The following is a 10,530-nucleotide window of genomic DNA, read 5'->3' on the forward strand; positions in this document are numbered from 1 at the left end:
GCAAAACACTGTATGACAGGATTTCGCAGGAATGGATTAAAAGTAGACATAACTCCAGCTGTAACTATAGGAAAAAGAAAGCAAATAACCAAACATAAGCACAGCAAATTGTTGACTCAAAAAAAAATGCAGAGCATAATTTGTTAAAAATTCAATACTGGTTCAAATCCAGAGAAAAGAGACTTGGAGACAGACTGGTACACTGAGAGTTGATTGGCAATATTGTTGAGCGGGACATGCCTAAGAAAATGAAAGTAGGTCTTGGCAAGCTAAAATAGATCCTTCAAGTCCTTAGTGGCAAAGCGAACACCCATTCCCTTGCAGAATTTGGAAGGTGGAATGACCCTTCAAAGTTCTGCTCAGCTGAGGCAAGCAGTCCCTTTGACCAAAAGCAGATCTGAGGTTGGAATTTATCTGTGACTTGTTATCAGCCAGGGCATGAATTCCTTGACTGAGAATGGGAGATTGGTAGACCTCAGTATCCACAGCAGAAAGGACAGCTTCGTCTCCTGGAAACGAGAAGCGCTGGTCCTGGCAATGGTGAAAGATACATGGACATTTCTGGGTCTCTGCACAGTGAGTGGCATAGGATAGTGTAATATACAGTGCATTTAGAAACTGAAAATCTGCTACTACCTTGTAGTTTGTGTATTTATTAAAGGCAGAGCAAACTACCTGACTTGTGAGATCTCCCACAATAAAAAATGCACATTCTTTTGTTTGAAAGGAAGAGAAAAGTGATGCTTAAAGTCTTAAGAGTATTCTACATTTACTATTTAATACTGTTCTGAATAAGGAAAATGTTATGAATTTAGGATTTGTACTAAACAGGGTATAATATGATCTTACCAGGAAACAGAAAGATATGTGTAAGTTTGTGTGTCTGTCTGTGTGTGTGTGTGTGTGTGTGTGTGTGTGTGTGTGTAGGGGACATGCAGGGGTGGCAAACAGATATGTTAACTTCAAACAGTGAAGCTTTTTACTAACTTTCTATATGTAGTCTGTAACATTGTCTTATATGCCTTTAATATACACAAAACTATTTCAAAAATTTAATATTTAAAGCAGACATAAGAACATTGTATGGGCTTGTGTGTTTTATTCTTGCTAGAACAGGGAAAGTGGATTAATGTCCTTATAGAATCATCTTTCCAACACTCTCCCCTTTCAGCTTGTCAATAAATGCAGACAGGATAAAGGAAAGCATCTCTGATTGTGATAGTTTTTCCTTTCCTTGCTTTTTCTATTCTGTGATAGCTTTCCTTTCTATTTCCTTGCCATAATTTTTAGTGTAAATGTCTGGTGTGTTTGAAAACAACACAGGTACAGGTGGGTAAGGTAGTCTTTCCAGGATTGCGTATATGTGTGTGTGTGCGCCTGTGAGTGTGCGAGTGTGTGTTTCTTAGGACACCATTGCCTGCCCACCAACATTAATCTCTGTTTCCTAACTGTGAATGTACTGTGACTAGATGCCTGTTTCTGCTATGATCAGACCTTCACTACCATGTCTGTGTCCTCAAAGTGCAAATCAGAATAAATGCTTCTCTGCCTTAAGTTGCTTTTGTCAAGTACTTTATTATGGAAAAGAGGAAATAATGGAGAAAATAGGTACCAAGAGTGATGTCATTGTTGTGATGACAAACCTGACAATGTGGTTCTTGGGATTTTTACGAAAATATTTCCAAGAGAAGTGTGAAAGAATTTGGAGCACTGGGATAGCTGAGCCATAAACTTCTGTAAGCATAGCTTTAATGGAAGTTGGAGTAGAATGGATCTGAAGGTTGAGAATATTAAGAAAAATGTAGACAGTGGAGGTCTGGTTCGTGGAGTTTCATAGAGAAACAAGGATTCTATTGAGAACTAGGCTAGTATCACTCATGTGATATTCTGGCAAAGGATCTGGCTACATTTTGTTCATGTCCTGACAACTTGAGTGAAGCTAACTTTCAAAGTGATGAACTAATGTATTTGGCAGGGGAAATGTCAAGGCAGGATACCATTCAGTCTGTGGTATGGTTTCTGCTCACTGCTTGTATCCAAGGCTGCAGTGAGAGAATGCAACCGTGGGAGAGAAAAGATGTGAAAAATGTGTCCCTCTGTGCAGAAAGGAGAGCAGCTCTGCCTATCAAAGGCACGGCATGCTGCTGCAGGACTTGGTGTGTTCTCTGCCGGGTTTTAGTTTTGTTTTGATTCACATTTTCCCCTACTATGCCCAATTCCTCTCTTTGAGGACAGGAATGTTGTTTTATTTTGGTAGTGTGTAATTCTGAGGTTACTCGCACTCGGAAAGGTTGTCCGAGTTTCAGAAAACTCTCCACGCTATCTTTGAACAGAGTTTGAACTGTTAGACTATGGAATTTTGGAGGTTGGGCAACATATATGTTGTGTTATGAGACATGAGCTTCTAGGGACAAAGAGTAGAGGATTGTGGCTTAAAAGTAACACAGTTGGATGTCGGGTAGACAAAGGGTCAACTTGTGATGGTGAATACTGATCGCCAATCCAACAAATCCAGAACCATACAGGAGACAAGCCTCTGGACAGATGGGAGGGGGTTTAGAGATTGGGTTGAGGTGGGAAAGCACACCCTAAGTGCAGTCAGCATGACTTCATGGGTTGGAGTCCTGAGCTCCAACCTTCCAATACAAAGAACTCCAGCTGAGCACCAGCCATCATTGATCTTTGTGGCTTGAATGTAGACGCAGTGCAGACAGCTGCCTCATGCCCCTGCTGTATGAATACTTCTCCCACCACAATGGACTTCATCTTCCAAATGTAAGGCATTATCAGCCCATCCTTCCTTAAGTAGCTTTCGTTTTCTGTGTAAAACTGTAAGTAGGAAAGGCTTTCTGCAATTAAGGAATAAAAGTGAACAGTGATAAACCACAGCATTGACTAGCGACCCTGTGGGTAATGGATGCCTATGATTTTGGTAAGTCACCAAATCCACCACCGCATGATTTCCTCCAGCAGTGTGCAGCAGACAGTGAGTGAGTAAGCACAGGAAAACAAAAAACAAAAAACTAGTGGGCTACTGGGTTGATCCAAGCTCACAGAACACTTGGTCAGAGACACCGATAATACTAGCAGAAGTTCCAAAATGATTGGTCATATGTGAGTAAAGAAGAAAATAAATTCAGGAGGCACTTGATAAATACTACCAGAAAAAACAATATTGCACACCAGTGAACACTGATTACATTTGTAGCGTAGGCCAGGTACCATGCTCTGTTTTCTTTTATATTGCTTCATGGAATCTTTCCACTATTTTGTGAGCTGTGAAGCATTGGTAACAGCACTTTCACTTGAAGATACAAATGTTATGTCTTAGCCATATAAAATTATTAGGTTTTAAGTGTTAGGTATACATTAAAGGACAGGTAGCTTCATGGTTTTCTGCTTGATTTCATGACTTCATGACTTTCAACTCCCAAACAGTTAAGACATAGCAATGTTAATAACAGCAAAAAGGGATGGAAATTAATATAGGGTTGAAAAGCTGTGAAGGATGGCCTGAACTTTTGGTTTCAAATATTTTGAGGTTAAGCAGTTTATCCAAAAAAAATTGCAAGACCCTGAAGAACTGGTGTTTAAGGGACTTACGGGCATTCCATTGAACATATTAAATTCCTTCCAATAAAATGGTGTGTCTAAATTACCTCTAAGTCCCACACTATGCTTAAATTCTCTCTTTTCCACAAGGAAAGTTTCTCAACTCCTCATTTGGAAAGAAGTTTTTCTTCCTTAGATCTTAAAATAATTACATTTGTCTATATAATATATATGTTCATGTATATGTATTTCCTTAGATTAAATATTCAATAGGTTATGTTTTATTCACATAATTTTCTAAAATTTTATAATAATGTCTTAATCACATAAAATTATTAGGTTTTAACTGTTAGCTATATATTAATAAATTAATGTAGTAGAAATAAAACTCCAAATATTTTCAAACCTTTGAGTAGGAAGTGACTTTAAGGTTTCTATTTTAAGTATTTAAGTTCATCAAAAATTGTATGCCTTTTGAAATGCATGAAAAAAATCACACTTTTAAATAATTCAATTTTAAACAATTTTAAATTAATTTAAAATAATTTTCATTTGCTAACTCAATGCTGAAATTAATTATGTATTACAAAGTTTTCCTGACTCCCTTTTCTGGCCTTTGTTGGAATTCAGACATGAATAGTATATACTCCTACACACACACACACACACAAATAAATAAATAAATAAATAAATAGATAAATAAATAAATAAATCTTTGAAAATATTCCAGAAAGAAAAGCTAAGTTTCCAATTCCTAAGAAAAATAAATATACTTCTTCCAAAGAGAAAAGCAATTTATTTGGTTCTTATTATTACTGATAAAATCATATTTAACTGCTGAAGCATCACTGTCATATTCTTCTAAACCTGTTCTGCACAGGACATTTGAGTTCACTAAAACATCTAGAAATAACAGATGAATATTAAATGCTGACTCCACCTGAGTATATCTGAAGAAATGTGTTTTATTTCTTGACTAACATCCTCTGAGTCACTTACCTCTTACAAATGAGAACTGTACTTATCTATTAAAAATTAAAACATATTTTCTTGGTGAGTAGAAGTGTGAATTTTCCAGGACAGCATACCAAATCTAATGTTTAATAGTAATGCTGCTTTCTAATTGACAAATCATCCAAGGAGTTAAAGAGCATAGACTCGGTGGCTTAAATAATAGAACATTTTCCTCACAGCTCTGGTGGCTTGAAAAGGCAAAAGCTTAAGGTCAGCTGGTCTAGTGTCTGGTGAGAGAACTGTTACCAGTTACAGTAGGCTACCTTCTTATTCTAGTACTTGTATGGTAAGAGGGAGGATAGGAGAGAGAACAGAGAGGAGGGAAAGGAGGGTGAGAGAATCTTGCTTTTTTTATAGGGATGCTGTTCTTATTGGATTACTGCATACTTGTATGACTTCAGTTAGTCTTTATCACCTTGTCTACGAGTCCTGTCTCCAGTGTCTCATTAGGAATATAGGAACAATACAAACATTTTATCCAGGATGCAATCACATCCATTTATAGAAATATATGTTCTTTGTCTTGACTTGCCTCCATTTTGTCCATTTGATCTTATTCTCAGTCAGATGATGTTACACTTGGAGTTCTCCAACTTTAAGATTTTTGAGACGATGCTGCTACCTGGAGTTCACTCCTAGGAATTTTGGTTTAGCTGATTTGCAATGGTGCCCATGTAGCAGCAACTGTTGACCATGATAACAATGCTGTTGAACGGATCATTTGGAGGAGAACAAACTATACACTTTATTAAGTCATCAAATAAAATTAAATCTAATCTGAGCTACCTACTATATATGTTTTTTGACTAAGTATAATGAACTTGCCTCTTAGAACAGCCCTTCCTATGTCCCATAAATTTGGATATGTTGTGTATTCATTTTCATTCAATGCTAGAAAGTATTTGATTTCTTTCTAATTTCTGTCTTAACTCATTTTTCAATCAGTAGAGACTTGTTCAGTTTCCATGAGTTGGTAAGCTTTCTGTTGCTTCTGCTGTTTTTGATATCCAGCTTTAATCTGCAGTGGTCAGATAAGATATGCGGTGCTATTTCATTTTTATTTTATATGTTGAAACTCTTTTTGTGTCCAAGTATGTGAAAAATTTAGGAGAAAGTTCTATGAGATACAGAGAAGAAAATATATTCTTTTAATGTTTTGGTGAAATGTTGACTAAATATGTTAGATCTGTTTGATTTATAGCATCAGTTGGCTCAACAGCATTTCTCTGATCAGTTTTTGTTTGGATGACCTACTATTTGAGAGTAGGTTACTGAAGTCTTCTACTCTCTGTGTGTGAAGGTCACTTTGTGATTTAAGTTATAGTAGTGTTTCTTTTATGAACGTGGGTGCCCTTGTATTTGGTACATAGATGTTAAGAATTGCAATGTCCTCTTGTTGGATCTTTCCCTTGATGAGTATGTAGTATCTTTTCCCATCTTTTCTGAATAGTTTTGACTTGAAGTCTATTTTTTTTCAGATATTAACTAGGCTATACCAGCTTGCTTCTTAGGTCCATTTGCTTGGATTACCTTTTCCATCATTTTATACTAAAGTGATGTCTAAGCTTGATGTTGAGGTGTGTTTCTTAAATGCAGCAGGAGGATGGACCTATTTTCCTATCCATTGTGTTAGTCTGTGTCTTTTTATTGGAGAATTGAGACCACTGATGTTGAGAAGTATCAATGAGCAGTGATTGTTGATTGCTCTTCCTTTGCTGTTGTGGTGTGCGTGTGTGTGTGTGTGTGTGTGTGTGTGTGTGTGTGTGTTTCTCCTTTTTAAATTTGCTGATTGGGATTATTATTTATTCCTTGTGTTTTATTCAGTGGGCCAGACAGGGTGGAAAGACTGCAGTAGGTGGTCTGCTACAAACCTGGAGAAGAGACTCGGGGATTAGATTTGGACGAGAGGAGGAAGAAGTGAAAGATCTGCAGTTAAAGTACCTGCTTCCATGGCCAAAGGTGCCTTCAGGTTCCCATAGTGGAGAACTGGAGTTCTGGCTGGGATAATGGGATGAGAGGAGATAAGGAAGTTTGGAAGGGAAGATTTATGTGATCTACTGGAGGTGGGACCATTTGCCATAATTTTTAAATAGTCTGGATAAAACTCCTTGGGTTTAGGGATTTAGTTGTTGTTGTTTTGGATTAGTTTCATTCTTTTACTATTTGTTTGTTTTTTGTTTTTGTTTATGTTTTTTGAGACAAAGTCTCACTACCTATCTTTTTTTTTTTTTTTTTTTTTTTTTTTTTTTTTTTTTTTTTTTTTTTTTTTTTGGTTTTTCTGAGACAGGGTTTCTCTGTATAGCCCTGGCTGTCCTGGAACTCACTCTGTAGTCCAGGCTGGCCTCAAACTCAGAAATCCGCCTGCCTCTGCCTCCCAAGTGCTGGGATTACAGGCGTGCGCCACCAGGCCCGGCTCATAAACACTGTTTCTGCCCGGTTTCGAACCAGGGACCTCTCGCGTGTGAGGCGAGCGTGATAACCACTACACTACGGAAACACACACTCTCACTACCTATCTTTGACTTGACTAGAGTATAACTTGCTATACAGAACCAACTGACCTCTGCCTATAGTTATCTGCCTACCTCTGCCACTCGGTGCTGGGATTCCAGGCATGAGCCACCACAGTATTTTCTCCAAATTTAGCTTTACTCTTTACTTTCTCAACGTTTTTGGGAAAATGACACAGACACAGCCAGGATTTAGAACCATTACTGGCTGCCATATGTGAAAGTCTTCTTCCTCACCTTTTCTCTGGGCTCCTCTAGATAAGTTACCATTTTGTCATAAATGTTTGTCTATTTGATAAGTTCATCATTGTGTTGAAATTGGAACATTGTTTGGCTAGTTTGCCTTAAAGCTGGTATCAACTGAAGAGGTTTTTTGACTGTTTTGTTTTCTTTATGGTGATGGTGATGTACTGTGTGTAGGTGTGTGTGTGTGTGTGTGTGTGTGTGTGTGTGTGTGTGTGTGTGTGTGTGTGTGTGTCCAGGCATCTGCATGCCTTTGTGTGGTTGTGTCTCCGTTAGTTGGTTGGTTAACTTGAAATGGGATCTTAATATGTAGTCCTGGCTGGCCTGGGATTCACTCTGTAGAAGAAGCTGGTCTCAGACTCACAGAGATTTATCTACTTGTTTCTTTCTCCCAGTTGCTAGAATTAAAGGAATGTTTCATTATGCTCAGAGGCCAGCTAGAGTTTTAACTTGTGCAGAATATGCAATATTCTTGGCATTGTGCTAAATTATATTCTATCTGGATATAAAATGTGATAGTTGATTTTAACAAATTCCTTCTGATACAGCATTCCCCCAAATCTATAGCCAGACTTTCCTCTTAATTGATCTTATGTTGAACCACCAAATAGTAGATGACATAACAAACACACATCCCACTGGAACTGTCTTCTAAGTATATCACTATAGAGAGAGGTAGTTAATTTAAAATATCTCATTCTGTCACAAAATAAGAGTTTATAATTGAAATTCCAGAGGGAATGGAGATTTCAGGTAATTTCTTTTTCTTTCTTTCCTTCTTTCTTTCTTTCTTTCTTTCTGTCTGTCTGTCTGTCTTTCTGTCTTCCTTTCTTTCTTCCTTCCTTTCTTTCTTCCTTCCTTCCTTTCTTTCTGTCTTCCTTTCTTTCTTTCTGTCTTCCTTTCGTTCTTTATTTCTTAACATATTGGCATAATGGTATGCTAAGTTAAATGAGACCATCGGTTTCAAATAAATCTAGTCAAACTAAATCTAACATAAGCAAATATTTTTGTGTCTCTGCTCATATAAAACACACTATACCTTTCTTTGGCACACCCAGGCCACCCTCAGTTCCTCTTCCTCAATTCCTTTGTTATGTCACCAAGCCATCAATGTTTAAGTCACTCCAAATCACTAATCTATGCCAATACTAATTTCATTCTTTCTCCCTAGTTTTGTCCCTGGGGTTCTATTTATCTGATACAGCTTTCATTATTCCCTTCATCTCGAATCTTTCTTCTTGCAAAACTATCAAACTTGTCATCCTCATGGTTAGCAGGTCTTATATTTGTCCTCTGAGCCATTGCCAGAATTACTTTCCACAAACAAAACAAAGCATGACCAATTTACCCCTTCCAGTGGCTTTCAAAGTTTTGTTCATGTTCCAAAAGTCCAAAAAACACCTCAGCAAGGTAACTAAGCCCCACCCCAAAGGCACTCTTTAAGGTTCCAGCACCAGCTGCTCCACCAACTTCTCATTTTCCCCTCTGTGTTTTCCCATAAATTGAGACAGCTTTTCAAGATCTACATCCTCCTTTGTGCCTCCTGGTGAGTTACCCTCTCTCCAGGTGCAGCACAAACATTGCCTCACTGTCGAAGAATTCCACACTTTTTTCTCATCAGATGCCACTGTTAAGAAGACAATGTGTGGAAATATTAAGCAGACTAGTTTCTATTTTAGAGGTCACCGGGAGACAGTGAAAATACAACATTAATTGAGTTGGAAGGTAATGGTTGCAAATGTTTGGAGAGAGACTGACAAGATGTCTCAACAGGTAAAGATGATTACTGCCAAGCCTCACAACCTGATTTCAATCCCCAGAAGCCAAGTGATGGAAGGAGAAATCTGACTCCTGCAAGCTGTCCCCTGAGCTCCAAACAGGCACTGCACTGAGGCACATTCACCGCATACAAATAAATATACTTATTTATATGTTAAAATAAAAACAAATGTTACTTTAATTTTATATGTGTTTGAATATATAACAGTATAATATACAATTTCCTGGTTAGAAATGTTGCACAATCGGTAGAGAGAACAGAATGTTGGGAATGAAATTAGAAATATCTAGAAAGGCAGATGGTCTTTAGCATATATGAGCGATCAAGACTGTTATTATATGTATCCTCCAAGCCTGCACTATTTTACTCATTTATAAAATAAAATTATACCCACCACAGGGACGGTTGGGAGGACATCACATCCCCATAGCAGTGACACTCAACAGACAGCTTTTGTCGTGCTCATTGTTAGTGATGTGTCAAGTTGTCCTTTATGCAAAGGAAGAAACTTACCCAAAGACTAGTCATTCAGGGGAAGAAGTATAGAGAAAAATAAGAAAGAGTGGGTATCATCCCTGTAAAAGGTTCCATAGTAACCTCTCAAAAGAGACTTGTAGACATTCTTAGTAGGTTGTCTTTTCCTCCACAAATTCCCAAATTTAAAAATCTTGCAAAAATATGCCTCCACTTTGTAATTCCTTCCTGACCATTGTCATCTAAGTCAGGTGTCAAGACTGAATGCAATTCAGGAGGCTTTAACCAAATGCCCCCTGGAGTTTTGTATGCTAACTACTCCAACAAGATGCTACCTGGATTTCTGTGTGGCACTTTGGGTGCTATCGTATATTACATGTTCTTAATTTTTCATATTTTCACCTAAACTTCTGGAAAAAAACTATTTAAGACCATTTAAACTGTTCTGATTGATGTTCAGTAGATGCATTGCTTTCTAACCTCTACCCAGCTCTTCCTCCCTCACTGAGAGTGTGAACATGAAAACAGCCTAGTGGGCTATGAAAAGCTGCTTCACCTTCTAGTTAAACAATGCTTCCCTTTAAGAAGAATCAGAGCACCAAAGTTACCTTAGGGGACCTGACTCAACTTGTTCCTCCATTGTAGATAGAGTAAGATTAAAGTGGTTTGGGGGTTGGTTTTTTTTCTTTTACCTACTCCCCCTTCCTACCCTCCTTAATCCTCTATCCGGCTGATCCACAACAGCTGTCAAATAACTAGGCATTTCGGTAAAGTCAGACTGAACCTATAAATCAGTGGATGTAATATAATAACCAGCTCTCTGAGGCAAAGCCTGCTCATGCTGACTTGGTTTGCTATATTTATGCTGACTTCGGCTCCAGCATTTGTATGAAGGGATTTAAAGCAATTGTTAAATACTCTGGGATTCCATTGTCAACATAGAAATAAAGACAAATC

At 37.8% G+C, this 10,530-nt stretch overlaps 1 non-coding gene across 1 annotated transcript; it reads right to left on the minus strand.

The window, feature by feature from the left end:
• Positions 1-6,990: 6,990 nt before the first annotated feature.
• Positions 6,991-7,063, minus strand: Trnav-cac (transfer RNA valine (anticodon CAC)). Its single transcript has one exon. It is a non-coding gene; the product is annotated as a tRNA-Val (tRNA).
• Between the last annotated feature and the right edge of the window lie 3,467 nt (positions 7,064-10,530).

Source organism: Apodemus sylvaticus, chromosome 3 (assembly GCF_947179515.1).
Source record: "Apodemus sylvaticus chromosome 3, mApoSyl1.1, whole genome shotgun sequence".
NCBI classification, from domain to species: Eukaryota; Metazoa; Chordata; class Mammalia; order Rodentia; family Muridae; genus Apodemus; species Apodemus sylvaticus.